The following is a 15,221-nucleotide window of genomic DNA, read 5'->3' as shown; positions in this document are numbered from 1 at the left end:
CCCTCCATTTCATTCCATAGTCAAGCATTATGTATTCCATTGCTGCAGCTGTAGGAGAAAGTTTGCTTTAGGAGACATGACTACCTGCCGATTTATGCTTGATGTGTGTACCAATGGAACGTTCAGGTTAACAAAAACCAAAGTGCGATCTTGATTCCATGAGAGTCTAGTCACAAAGCATTCCATCATGCATAGCATAAACTATTTGCTACGATATCTCCATACATGTCATCAGCCCCCAAGAGTTGGTGCAGGGTAATGTATAAAGATATGTCACCTGAGTATGAGAAGAATGCGGGGGAGAGGATGACATTGAGCTTCTTGCAAGCGCATGCGCGCGCGAGCACTCAAGAGAGATGGATGGCTGAATTTTCTTTTTTTCTCTCCTCTTCTCTACAACCACAAACTAAAGAGATGAGAGATGGATGGATGAATTTCTCTTTTATTCTCTTCTCTTCTCTACAACTATATATATATATATATATATATATATATATATATAAAGAGATGAGAGTACATACTATAAGAGAAAATACTCTCTTACCATAATATACAATGGTTGGTCTATAGTGTGAAAATACTCTCTTACCAACCATAATATACAATGGTGGGTCTATAGTGTGAACCCGATTACATAAGCTGGTGGTATAACTATGCCATAACTCATATATTGTCACATAGTCTGTAAATCATTGGTGGTATATCACCCATAATCTCACCAACCATGCTAGTGGGGTAAGTGCAGAAGCTATCACCCAGGCGGATCATCAATTTCTACATCACTAGTTGAGCTCGATATCTCAATCCCTCTTTCGAGCTCAACTCTACGCATTACACTCCAAGTAAGCTTCTAAAACATCCCATATCCATATTCATACATACACATCCATATCCACATCCATACATCCACATCCACATGCATACATCCACTATCACGTCTTCATTCATACATCCACATCCACATACATACATACATCCACATCCACATTCCCATTCACATCTATACATCCACATCTACATCCACATACATACATACATCCACATCCACATTCCACATTCACATCTATACATCCACATCTACATCCACATTCCCATTCACATCTATACATCCACATACATACATACGTCCACATCCACATTCCACATTCACATCTATACAGCCACATCTATATCCACCTTCACATCTATGCATATACATCTTCATGCATACATCCATTTTCACATTCATACATCCACACTCCCATCTCCACAACCTTCTCCCTCACAAAGTGATAATGTATCTCAATGTGCTTCGTCTTAGAATGATAGACTGGATTACTGGCTCGCTGTATGCTACTCATGTTGTCACAATAAATGACAATGGTCCTATCCACGGACTCACACATATCACCGAGTAACTTTTGAAGCAAAGTTATCTCACAATGTAACATGCAGTGAAATTATGCGTAATAAGGGATCTTGTCACACAAGTCTCACACCGGCTTCTTTATCCTGAGTTTCGCAAGTCTTTAGCAATCCACTTTTAGTACTTCAAACTTTAAGAGATTAGAGAGAGAGAAAGAGATAGATCTGTACACTGTATTGAGTCCTAAATTACCCACTGAAGGGTTCCCTCCTATTGCTAGGAGTATTTGCTTTATTATCTTTGAAGAGAATGACTTTGGACTGACTTTGAATTGTAGATAAGTCAAACACAAGATCTCTGAAAGACCAAGAGTCGGGCTGAACTCTACATAGCTGTAGAAGCACCAATGATGATTGATCTCAAGCCTATGTACTCTTTCCAATGGAATGTAGGAAGGCTTCAAATCTGAGGCTGAGATATGGGCTGATTGGGATTGTTTCTAGGTTGTGTATGAATGCTGAAAATGATTGAATGTGTGTGTTTTACCTTCACCGGAAGGGTTGTAGTAAAACGATGATGATGTGAATGCTGAAAACTGGTTGTATGCTAAAAACGCTGGACCCTGAAGGGATTGAATGTTGATAGATGTTGCGTTTTGTTGATGCTCTACTGAATGGTCCAAGCGTTAATGCTCCTCGTGTTGAAGGATGAAGCTCTTGAAGGCTTATGGCTGAATTATGAGATGATTGATGGGATGAGCAAGTGATGCTATTTATATGCACTACATGAGCAAGTCGGCTGATTGCTTCATGTCTTGCAAATAAATGAATAATTATTATAATAATGTGAAAAAATGTCAGATAAATATTATAAAATATGAAAAAAATACCAAATAATATTTTGAGGCTTTTGCAATGGTCTAGGTGGTCTAAATGCATATGGGATGAATGCTATGCAAAATGCAAACTTGTCCTGATACAAACCCTAAGGCTTCTATGACATCTATATGCATGAATGATTCTCTCCAAGTGGATTAAGAGACTTTGATTGACTAACTGACTGACTCACTAAGGCTGAGGAATGACCTACGTAGCCGTGCCTGACATATGCTGGGCTGAGGATTACAATGGGGTTACGGCGTACGACAAATATCAAATCCTAAAGGATTCTACTGCTGTACAGTGTTGCACTGATGATGAGCCATCTTGTCACCATGCACTACAGTGCAGAGTGCATGTGACACACAAGTTGTCATAGCAACACCCTTGTAGTTTGCCTCTGTACTCGACAAGGTAATTGTTGGTTGTTTTTTGTTGTTCTAACTCAGAGAACATAAAGCCACCGGTAGATCTCCTGTCTAAGACACTACTAACCCAATCAACATTTGTATACCCATGTAACAGTCTCTCTCAACTAGCCTCATAGAAAAGTCGATAATCAACATTGGACTTTATGTATCTAAGAATCCGTCTAGCCACCTCTAAGTGTGGCTTCTTGGAGGCTTGCATAAACTGAACAATATAGCTTAAATCTAGCCAAGTATTGGTTATATAGAGCAAGCTATCCACCATGCATTTGTACATAGTGGGGCCTGTGTGAAAATGATATTTTAACTAGTCCTAAAAGGGATTTTTTCTTGGGATTTTGGTCTTGTATTACTGGCCGACAACCCCTACTCTAGGCCAACCAGCAGCCCAACCCCATATATATATATATATGCATGCATTGCTTCATCAACATAAGCAACACCACATCATAATCAACATTATCTGTTGCTACCGGCCTACCGTCAGAATATGCAGATTCAGCAAACCGTTGTGCATCTGAATGCTCACCAGACCCTGCTTGCATGCTCATGTTTCACAATTTGTATGCTTAGCAAAACGCTTTCCGTATGCCCAAAAATCGTCTTTCTCAAGCAAAGAAAGAAACCAATGCTCTAATACCACTCACACACGGGCACGTGTATACGGAACCAATTCACTACCAAAAAAGCATACATACATCAACCATTCTTGGCATATACATGATTACCATCATTGTGAAACATTACATGAGCATATACATCTTGCAAACATAGACCAACTTGCACATGACACAGCACTAGGGGTTGAAGTTGGGCCAGCCCACCCCCCCCCCCCCCCAAGATATCTTTATTACCAACAGAAGTATTTATATGTACAAGATGCGGGTGTCCGGAGAGTACACACTCATCCAGTCGACACCAGATTTATCCAACTGTGGAAACATAGGTAAACACATTACCTGCAACTCCTCGGTCACCAAACAAGGACGAGCGGTCACCAACCGCTCCTGTTGCAGCACCCTCGGTCACCAACCAAGGTTGAGCGATCACCAACACCCTCGGTCACCAACCAGGGTAGAGTGATCACCAACCACTCTTGTACTTTGATAGAGCGGTCACCAACCCTCTAACAAAGTGCTGTACCAAAACTGCAAAACAGTAAACAGCCATGGTTTTGGCTCACTGGCCACCCCCACAGGTTCCACCTGATCACATCCCCAGTCCTGGTACTTGTCTAGGGACATGTTTGCTCAAGTTTCATCACGAGAAACGTCTTGCAAACCTGTAAAAACGGCCAATAATGGCCCTTATAACAGTCGGCCAGCTCCTGTAGAGGCTCTACTCACTCCGTCCAAGCCCTATTCTCAACAGAGAAACCCAAAAACAGTCCCAACAGCCATGCACAAGCTCCTGGAGCCAAATCGGTCAGCCTGCAACCCGTGTAGACGAAGTCGATCTGCCCTGTAAAGAGAGAAATAGCAGCCAGCCAGCCTTGGGACCCTTGTACTTCGCATGTATTCCACCTGTAGCTCATGCATATGAGTAAACTTGCTGTTTTTCCTGTCCACACAGCTCCTAACAGCCCATGATTTCCAGTTGAGTGCTCTACAAGTCAGGGCTTGCCCACTTTGGCCCTCCCACACCCAAAATAGCAACTTGTGGAGCTTTTTGGGAGTGCCCGGGTGCCCATCTCTCATACTTGGCCTTGGTTCATTTAAAAATAGTCCACCTTGATGTGAACTCACTTATAAAATTATAAGTGTGTCCGCCCACACTCTTTAAGTGAATGTGAATCCTGCACCCAATAAACCTTAGTAACATGAAATAATGAATAAATTGGGTTAAGTGTGCACATTTACCACCTGCAAAACACACAAAGAAACCATATGAGTCCCAGACAGGTGTGCACACGCGTATCCACGAGTTGTCCAGGCGTCCCCGGTGCACGTGAATATTCAGAGGCAAAATACCAAGCAATGTCCAGGCATCAAAAACAAGTCATCCATGCATGTGCAACTCACATACATATGCTAACATAGTGGATGAAATCTCCCAACTTACATCTTGTACATCCAACTAGCTCGTGCACAGGACCGAAAAGTACTCACGAGTGTAACCACCCTTCCATAAGTCCAGAGTCACTCACTAGGGTTACCACCCTTCCATGAGTTCATAAATCATGCCAGGAACTCACACCAGGATACCAATCCTTCCATGGAGCCCTTCCACATGTATTCAATCATGACATTATTTCAGACGTCTGCCAGAGAAGTGGTGACACTCCCCAGTATTTGACCAACCTGGGAGATGAGTTCTATGGACTCAAATAGAACGGGTCACCCGTGCTTCAGTTTTTCGGCAAGGTTATAACTTTTGCACAACAATTAGGGTCATTTGGCAGGCCAAGACGGATCAATTCATTCGTGGAGTAGATCCTAATGTTCGGTTCATAGTTTGTAACTTTGAACCCAGTACATATGACCGGGCTTTGACTTTGGGTCAAAATGAAGAAATGAAGATGAACGGAGGCAAGCCTAAGCAGTTCGCAGTCTAGTACCAAATCCCAGCAACAGCAATCTACTTTGTAGCTAGGGAAAGGTAATGCATCTTTTAAAGATGCTAAGAAGAACGGCAATAATAGCTCTAGTTCAGGGGGTAAGAAGGATAACGAATCCAAGTCTAAGAAAACCCATGAGAAAAAGGGTAAAGCAGGCATCACTGGAGGTTATCTTCCTCCAGAGGAGCAAAGGAAATACCAATCAGAAAATAGATGTTTTTTGTGTCATACCATCGGGCACGGTAAGAAGGATTGCCAGAAATGGCAAGCGGAGCAAGCCTCCAAAGCCCCTTCTTCCACAGTTGCCACAGCATCTCCTGCTCCTCCAATCCCGCCTACTACCACAAATGCAGTTTAGCTTTTGCCTTCTATGGATCCTATGCCATTTGTGGTATTTGATGCTAAGCAGGAGGGTGAGAGTGATCCTGCACAAAAAAGCCTGATTCGAGCTTATGGCTCTGCCAAGGGCCAATAGTTTGTAGTCCTATTTGACATGGGCAGTTTTCACGACGCCATCTCTCTCCAGTTTGCTAGAAAATGAGCTGAACATTAGTGCCATATCATTTGGATGTGGACGGGTGCACACTTGGTCTCTGCACCCACATATCTCAGAAGGCACAACAGTTTGTCTTTGTAGTTCAAAAGGCCTCATTCCAAGGAGATTTCATTGTCTCGCCTCTTTTGGGATGTGACATGATCTTAGAAATCCAGTGGTTTTGTTAGTATGAGCCTATTTCCGATTTAGGGCAAGACACTTTTACTATCTGAAAAGGTTTTCCTGAGCCCGTCGTGATTCGTAGGGATAGAAGCATTCTTGGCATCCCATTGACTTCTCATCTCCAGACCCGACGAGCTATCCGCAAGGAAGCGGAAGGAGCATTGCTTTATGTTCGTGCTCAGATAGCCTCTACCTCATTGGTAGCAGCTATCTCATCTTCATTCAAAGCCCCACAGCTAGCAGACCTCCTGTCTAGACATCAAGACATTATGCTTCAAGACAATCTCCCACCTAGTCTTCCCCCATCCCGACCTGGCTGACTGCATCTGTGGAGATTCTGGAAGTGGCCGACTGCACTGCATGAGTCGTGGGACTTCTCTGATGTTGGCCGACCCACTCTGCTGGCCGACTGTGATTTTTCAGTCTCGTGGAGGTTTCTTGTGTCCAGTCGGCTGCCCTACAGCAGGCCGACTGCTGATGGGGGGCCATATAAATAGGCCCCCAGTCCCTTGTCATTTTTTGTATCATTTTCCGGGATCTTCTTGTGTATATAGAGCAGAGTTACACGCCTGTATCTCTCACACTCTTATGCTGTGATTTTCTGCGCTGCGTTTTGCTCGTGTTCCCAGATCTGATCATCGTCTCCACTATGTATTCTGACATGGTATCAAAGCCTAGGTCTAGATAGTTCTTGGGATTTGTGTGAGCAAGAGGGGGATAGTTAGATTGCTGATTGGTGAACTGTTTTGGACTGTTCGGGAAGAGAAGGTGCAAGAGGAAGGCGGGCTAAGGTGCTGGACAGCCACTTGCAGGTTTTAAAGTTTTTTTTTTCCCACCCACCTACCCTTGTCAGTTTAATCCCCGTGATGGCAGATTTACTAGAGATGGCCGAGAGGCATGTGAAGATCCCGACACTCCCCACGTTTCCGGTGGACCGTCAGTTGGACGGGAGCAACTACGGTATATGGAAGGTTATGATGGAATCTGTTTTGGAGTCTTACGACCTCGCTGATTTTGTCGTTGTTGGGGTTCCACGGCCGGAAGTAGAGGAAGGGGAGTTACCGTCGATCCGAAAGGACCGGGAGGCTCAGACACAGATGTGGGATCGTGTCAACGCCAGGGTCCGTTCGTTTATCTTTCTCAACTGCACACCGCAGGTAATCAATCATGTAAAGCATATGACGCTGGCCAGAGGTATATGGCAGCATTTGGCCTCTCTTTACAACAGGGTATCGCCTATGAAGAGGATTTCCTTGGATGTACAGTTGCGGGTTATGAGCCCTGCAAAGTCGTCGACGATGCGGGAGCATATTAACAAGCTGCAGGCTCTTCAGTAGGAAGTTCTTCAGGCTGGGAAGGAGATATCGTCAGAGGACATGGCCATAACGTTGCTGTCACACTTGCCCTCTCAGGGCTCAGCATTTTACTCGTCTTTGATTACCAGTGGCAGGGTCAGCACCACCACGTGGGAGGAGCTTGTGCCCATGGTCCTGGACCAGGAGGAACGATTCACGAACCCTCCTTAGGGTGGAGGTTCGGAGGCCTTAACTGGCCAACGGTCGTAAGGCCGTAACACGGGCAAAGGGAAGGCTTCGTCGGAGAAGTCTTCTGAGAAGAAGTCCGTTAGTGACCGCGAGAAACTAAAGGCAGAGAGGACCTGTAATGATTGTGGCGAGAAAGGCCGCTACTGAAGGCAGTGTCCCCAGCGGAAGACCGAGAAGGGTGAAGATTCCTCAGCAGCAATCATGAAGACTCCGGCTTTTGTGCACCTGGAGGTGGTGGACACCATGTTTCATTTTCTTCAAGCAGGGAGGAGACTGGAGGACTCTCCACAACGGATACTCAGGAGTGGATTCTAGATAGTGGTGCTTCCAGGCACATGACTCCATCCTTTTCTGGTTTGCAGGATCTCTCCAAGTATTCTGGTCACATTCTTACTGGGGATACATCCACTATCCCAGTTCACAGTGAGGGCAAGATGGAGATAGTTCCCGATGGCAGAGGGGGGAAGCATTCCTCCCAGGTGTTGTATGTTCCGTCACTTGGTTTTCATTTGTTGTCAGTGCATCAGGTTTGCAAGACTGGCGTACGGGTGGAGTTTGATGAGCACTTTGTTGCTCTCCGGGGCAAAGCAACAGGCCAGGTAGTTTGGGAAGGCGGAGTGGAGAATGGAGTTTACAAGCTTTTAGTACTCTCTCTCCCAGGTCCTCAGGTTTGTGATGAGTGGCAGTCTGGGAATGGCCACTTAAGTGTGGATACGCTGTAGGTACAGGCTTTCCGAGACCAGATGGTGGATAGCTTGCCAGTAGATGGCAGCAGTTGGTGGGAACTCTCCAGTACTGATGTTGGTAGTTCTTGTGTTCGTCAGTCAGAGGAAACTGAACAGGTAACTTATGCTCTGATGTCTCGTAGTATTCGGGACAAAGAAACTCCTGTAGATGAGGATGTTCTTTCCACGGGGACCTTTTTGAAAGCCAGGCAGGTGGCAGTTGATTACTTGCGGAAGGAGATGGTTTCTCCAAGCTTTGTGGTTCCGGATTCAGAGGGGGTGGTTGACAGGTTTCAGAAGGCCTTGCGTGGTCTTCAGCAGGTTTCCAGGATTTGTTGTTGCACCGTAACAGCTGTTGATTCTTGTGAGTAGCGTGATGCCTCTTTGACGCAGAAGCAGAATGGTTCATTGATCTGGTTGATGGACACCAGATTGGACGGGAGCTTCCTGATGAGGCAGTTGAGCTCATGGTTGCGGATGACTCTTTGGGAGGCAGGATTGCATTTCCTGTGGTTTTTGCGGCATGCGAAGGATCATGGACTCTTTTACACAGGAAGGGGATTGTTGGATGGAGTCCGACTCCACGGTTGGAGTGACTCAGATCTGGACACGAGGAGATCCGGACACGAGGAGATCTACTTCAGGCCCAGGAGCAGTTTTACGGAGCAATAAGAGACAACCATCTTTTGCCTTGTCGAGGACAGAGGCAGAGTACCGGGCTGTTTGTGATGCTGCTTGTGAGGTGGTGAGGATGCAGAGGTTGCATTGCAGGTTTGGGCTTCCACTGGAGGAACCCATGGTCATTCAGAGGCACTTTGTTCGTGAACAGATCGTTCTTGCTAGAGTTCTGTTCGACGGAGGACAGTACGGTGGACCTCTTCACGAAGTTGCTATCTCAGGATTTCCTCAGGCGGCATTCCAGCTCTCTGTGGTTGGTTTCACAGCCAGGAGCTGAGAGGGGGTGTTAGAAGTCATCTCCTGTCTATTTTTATACACCAGGGCCTTTGTTGTGGGTGTGCCCGCCCTTATGAGGTGTTTTCTCATTTTTCCCCACTCTCCGTATTTTTTCCCATTTTTTCCCAGGAGGACCTTGAACCTGGCCGACTGCATCTGTGGAGATTCTGGAAGTGGCCGACTGCACTGCATGAGTTGGCCGACCCACTCTGTTGCTGGCCGACTGTGATTTTTCAGTCGTGGAGGTTTCTTGTGTCCAGTCGGCTGCCCTATAGCAGGCCGACTACTGATGGGGGGGCATATAAATAGGCCCCCAGTCCCTTGTCATTTTTTGTATCATTTTCCGGTATCTTCTTGTGTATATAGAGCAGAGTTACACGCCTCTATCTCTCACACCCTTGTGCTGTGATTTTCTGCACTGCGTTTTGCTCTTGTGTTCCCAGATCTAGTCCATCTCCGCTGTGTATTTTGACAGCCACTGGGTAAGCGGATCAGGGGGTTCCACTAAAGGCTGTTGAAGCCGCTCCTCTGATGCGACTGGAGGTAATTGTCTAAGGGCGGGCCTAAGGTGCTCCCAAGCATGAAGTAAGCTGGCCGCAAATATGTTCTCAAAAGCCAGGCTAAAACCACAGGCTCACATCTCTGTGAAGATCCATCTAGTACTCTACGGCCAAGGGCCCTCAAGACTCGGAGTGCGGGCTGAAATCCGGACCAACAGTAAATCCTTCTAGGGCTCACCACTGAGGAGGAGGCCTCTAACAATCAACTTGCCCGACAGGGCGCGACTGTGAATAGTTGGGTCAATGAGGGCTAGCCCCCCTCTGCGAGATGAGCGTTGAGGCTGAATAATCACTCTCCATGCTAAGCCTACCCAAAAACCACACGACTTGTGCTAGTTGATCTGTGCTCCTAATGCGCGGCAGAAAACCTCGATCGCCTCCGCAAATCTCTGTAGATTTCCCACCTCTCCTGCAACGAAAGTTGCTGTGTCGTCTGCAAACTCTGAGTCGAGCAGCTTGTCTTGAGTGCGAAGGGGAAGGCGCAATCCCTGAAGCTTGGGCTCTTGGGCGGAGAGAAAACTACTCATGGCCTCGAAGACGAATAGGAAGAGGTAAGGTGCCAAAGGACATCCCTATCTAACTGAGCGAGAGAGGGGGAATCTGTTGCCACAGGCTCCCTGAATGAGAACCTGGCTGTGTGAGGCTGAGTAAAGTCCTTAGACTCCAGGAATCCACTCTATGGGGAATCCCATCCGGCTCATAGTGCCCTCCAGAAAGCTCCAATCCACCCTATCATAAGCTTTCTCAAAGTCTAAGAGTAGCACAATGAGGTCCTACTGCTGCATCTTGGCCGAAGCTGGCGCCTCCCAGAAGGTAAAGATATTGTCCAGAATGATCTGATCCTGAACAAAGACGGTATGAGTGTCGTGGATCAAGTCTGGGAGAAAAGGCTGAAGTCTCCCGCTGTTGGCCTTGGCCAAGATCTTATAGGCTATCCCTAGAAGAGTGATGGGTCTTCACTGCCGGATCTCCAATATGTCACCACCCTCCTTGGGAATCAAGTGAATCAACCATGAGGTCCCAATGGCGAAGAAAGGTGGAAGCCCGTCCACCCTTGGGCATTTGCCTCTAGGAAGTGCCATCAATGCCTCCGCCAACTCCTCAGCAGTAAATGGTATCAATAAGAATGACTGAAGAGAAGGGGAAACCACCTCCCTCGTATGCCGCTAGACCCTCTTGTGTGCTTCCACCACCTGAGGAGATGTTGGGGCACCAGTGAGGAGGGATCGAAAAAAGTATGTGGCGATGGCTCTCACCTTGGGGGGGATCTGAAAACAATAGCTCTAGCCTGGCCACGCAACCGGCGAATACCATCCCTCCTCCTGTGGGGGCCGGCTATCTCAAAGAAATCCCGTGTGACTCTATGGCTTGCCTGACTCCAGAAAGTGGCCCTGGCATGATACCTATACACCACCTCCTCTCCTCTATGGATCTAATCTCCGTGTGAGCAGCAGCAAGCTGACTCTCGATCCACTGGCTATCCGGGGACCTCTCCTAAAGCCGTTGTAAAGAGGCAAGATGACTCCTCAAACTCCTGTCCTGCTCTTGGAAACCCTCTAATCGGCTCTGGGCTGCCTCCTGCAAGAAACAGCTGATCTCACCTAAGCCCTCATCCAATATGCGCATAGCAAAGCCTGAAAGAAAATCCAATCCCGCTCATATTGCTCTATCTTGCTGCAAATCTCGGGGTCCTGAACGAGGCTGTTCGGAATCCTCGAGCTCACGTACCTGTCATGCCTCTAGGGGTCCTCTAAGAACAAAATAACCGGGGCGTGGTCAGAAAATGTCTTCCAAAATACCAATCATACCCCCTCGGCTGCAAGTCCACTCATCAACATAAAATCCGTCAAATCGAGAGAGATTGGGGCCGGTGCTCCTTCTATCCGATCTCAAGAAGCAAAGGCTACTAGGGCTACGCCCAAATTCTGGAAGATGCCAAGGGACCAAGGGTTCTGTCCCTTGACTCCAAGAATCATCTCCTCCCAAGCTGAGAACTCTGCTCCTGAAACTGTGGCCATGTCACCTCCAAATCTGTCCTCTGCTGCCTCTATCATGTTAAAGTCACTGCCCACGCACCAAAAGTCAGCCTGAGGGAGGGTACTGAGCTCCAAAAGAGGGCTCTACTTGCAGCAACGTTCGGAGCGTAAACATTGAGAAAGCCAACGCTATCCTTTCCAATAGTAATGGTAATCCACTTGCATGCCCTGTGACAATGACTCCTAGGCCAGTCACTATCGGTAGCAACTGGTCACTGACAGATATACACACCTCTCCCTGCGTCCCTGAGGGGCCGAAGGATGGGGACCAGAAAGTGTGAGTTCTACCTGAACCAGAAAGCGTTTCTCCAAAAGAGGGCGCTACCTACGGCAGCGTTCAGAGCGTAAATGTTGAGGAAGCCAACACTATCCTCTCCAGTAGTAATGGTAATCCACTATGCACGCCCCAGGACAATGACTCCTAAGTCACTGCCGGCACTAGCTGCTCACTGACAGATATCCACACCCCTCCTTGCGTCCCTGAGGGGCCGAAGGATGGGGACTAGAAAGTGTGACTTCTGCCTGGACCAGAAAGCGTTTCTTCTTTTGTTGTGTCTTCCTGGACACTTTCTGCAGTGTTGTCTTTGTTGACACTTTCTGTTGCGGTGATACCTTCTTTGAAGCTTCTTTCTTCTTCTCCTAACATGGTGAGTGGTGGCTAGGTGGTTTTTCCCGACCTCACTTTTACCATTCACAGAATGCTCCGACTCTAGGTAGTCAAGCTGGGTCACAACCAAAATCTTCGATACCAATGTAACATGCAAGTGGTATGATCGTGTAACGCAACCTTTAACACATATCCATCATCACTTTGCATAAAACATAAAAGTTGGACAAAGCATCCACAAATGCTGAAAATGGATCTTGCACATGTGACACCACATAGAGGCCGGAATGGGCCGACCCCCCCCCCCCCTTGGAGTATTTTATTACCCAAGGAGAATAATATCATGTACAAGATTTGAGGGCCTTACTCTCCCCACGGGAGATGCCGGATTATCCATATACAAGTGCCATAACACAGCCCAACACGAGGCAACCAAGCCGGAACATAGGCTTTAGAAATGCCGAGCCAACAACATAATCCATATACCTCCGTGTGGGTACTGATTCTTTCCCAAAAACCATGGGTCTTCATGCAATAGAGGTGGTATAGCAAGTACAACTCTCCATTCAGCCGGTACAGTAGGTACAATGGTTGGTACATTCCATACAGTGGTTGGTATAGCAAGTACAGTGGTTGGGACAGCCGGTAAGGTGGTACAGCAAGTACATAAGCTGGTATAGTCGGTACAAGGGCTGGTACAACAAGTACAACAAGTACAAGGATTGGTACAGCCAACAAAGGCTGGTACAACAAGTACAATGGCTAGAAATCATAATAAATGATTCAATATCCTTGCCTTAAGTATTTCTTTGTGATGGAAGCCTCCAAAACAGTCCCCAACAGCCGGTATTCTTCATGGGCAGCCTTCAAGAGAGCGAGAAAGAGAGTAGCCATCATTAGGGCAGCCTGTAACGGTGGTAGAGGCTAGTGTGCAGCAAGAGAGCCTCCATTAATGAAGAAAGAGGGCTCCAATTTGTAGATTTGGGCCTCCCATGAGCTAAAATGGCAAGAGAAAGCTACAATGACAAGTGGAGAGCCACACAATAGCTGAAGTGACAAGTGTGAGGCCACTTGTCTCACTTTGATCTATTTTCTAACAAGTGTTAGGCCACTTGTCTCACTTTGGTCCACTTTCTTGCCACATGTCCCAATCTAAAAGATGGGTCCTTCCATAATCTTTACCTCTAAAAATATCCCAACTAGTAGACATTCTGTTATAGGCACTTTGCCAACTCTTGGTATCTGCTCAATTCCAGATGTAATGACGCGAACAGAATTTCCATTGGAGTCGGGCCAAACATAGCAACTCTCTTAAATTTTAGGAGTGTGGTCCTTTGTATTCTAGGATAATCCCCCATTCCCAAAGCTTGTACTTTCCAAATATTTAGACATCCTGGAGTCCACCAGACTCCTTTCATACTGGGAAATGTCGAGGTTGTGACATCCTCTCCAACTTCTTAAAAGTTGTCCGCAACTGTAAGCTTCAAGCCATATATTCAAGATATAATCATGTCCCATCAAGTGGGCGAGACGAGACTTTCTCAAAAATCCAATATATCTGAAGATTCCATGTCCCAAAGAAATGGGTGAGACTAAATAAATCTCCATAATAGCAATATCATGTCCCAAAATAAATGGGCGAGACAAATCAGTCCCATAAGTCCAGATATCATAATCCATGTCCCAAGTAAATGGGCGAGACAAAATAAGTCTCCTGCCAATAAGGCATCGGTCCACACGACCCTTGGCATAGATATAAGTTCCGTGCCAACCAGGCGTCATGTCCACTTTACCACTTGCACTCCGTGTTGGTACTCTGACCACACCTTGGATGAGAGGTGGGCTTAAGTAACAAGATAAAACAATCACTCGCAGTTATAGATAGCGTGGTGTTCCATAAGCATTTCTGCTACACATAGTTTATAGGCATTTCGGCCACCAATAGTTTGTAGGCATTTCCGCCTCCAACTCACACTACCCTCTCCAGTGTCCATGTTCCCTTCCATCTGCTCTCTATTGTTCCACCCAGATATGGTAGAAACAATCTTCAAGAGAGCACGTAGGACAAGAGAACACTACACACGGTATGAGAGCACGTAGGACAAGAGAACACTACACACGGTATGTTGTGCTCGACACTATCCTCTGAAGTGCCCATGTTCCCTTCCATCTACTCTCTATTGTTCCACCCACACATGGTAGAAACAATCTTCAAGAGAGCACGTAGGACAAGAGAACACTACACAGGGTATGTGAACCATGAGTTCCATAAGTCCAATGCATCCCAAATAAAGGGAGCTATAAAGAATAATCCATCCCAGTAAAAGGGAGTCATAAACATAATCCATAATCCTGAGGATCGATCCAAATCCCTAGAAAAGAAGTCCAAGAATCCATAGACCTGTATACCATAATCCTTGTATACCATAACTCTTACCACATACTCTGTGCTAACCACACACCTTGGAGTAGAGGTGGACTTTATCCATAAAAGCATCATATCCATGAGATATCCAAAGATTTCTTCTCTATAAACTCGGACAGATTCGTCCATAGAAATTGCTTGTGAAGCCCAATATCTATATAAATCTTGTCCAAGAAAGAAATGTCCATAGATATAATCCATCCCAATAAAGGGAGCCATAAACAATGTTTCCCTGAAACCATCTCAAGGCAAACAACACCACCTTTCTCCTTGCATGGTGATACAAGGGTTAGTGAACATCAAAAATACTTCATAGTAAATAGCCAAAGCACCAACTTTGCAAACTCAAAGTATACTTAGCTTTTCTTTGCCAGGTTGGTCATGAAGCCAAAAGAAATATCTCCTCACCATATCCTTAAGATATCCCGAGATATATCTCCATAT

The 15,221-nt window shown here is 46.2% G+C and overlaps 1 protein-coding gene across 4 annotated transcripts in view; it reads left to right on the top strand.

The window, feature by feature from the left end:
* Positions 1 to 15,221, top strand: part of LOC147626069 (ultraviolet-B receptor UVR8-like) — a 91,979-nt gene that overhangs the window by 1,129 nt on the left and 75,629 nt on the right. The window lies entirely within an intron of this gene.

Source organism: Cibotium barometz, chromosome 23 (assembly GCF_041138505.1).
Source record: "Cibotium barometz isolate CiBa-2024 chromosome 23, ASM4113850v1, whole genome shotgun sequence".
In the NCBI taxonomy this organism is placed as follows: Eukaryota; Viridiplantae; Streptophyta; class Polypodiopsida; order Cyatheales; family Cibotiaceae; genus Cibotium; species Cibotium barometz.
The sequence above is the reverse complement of the archived record's forward strand: the minus strand, read 5'-3'. Positions and strand labels throughout refer to the sequence as shown.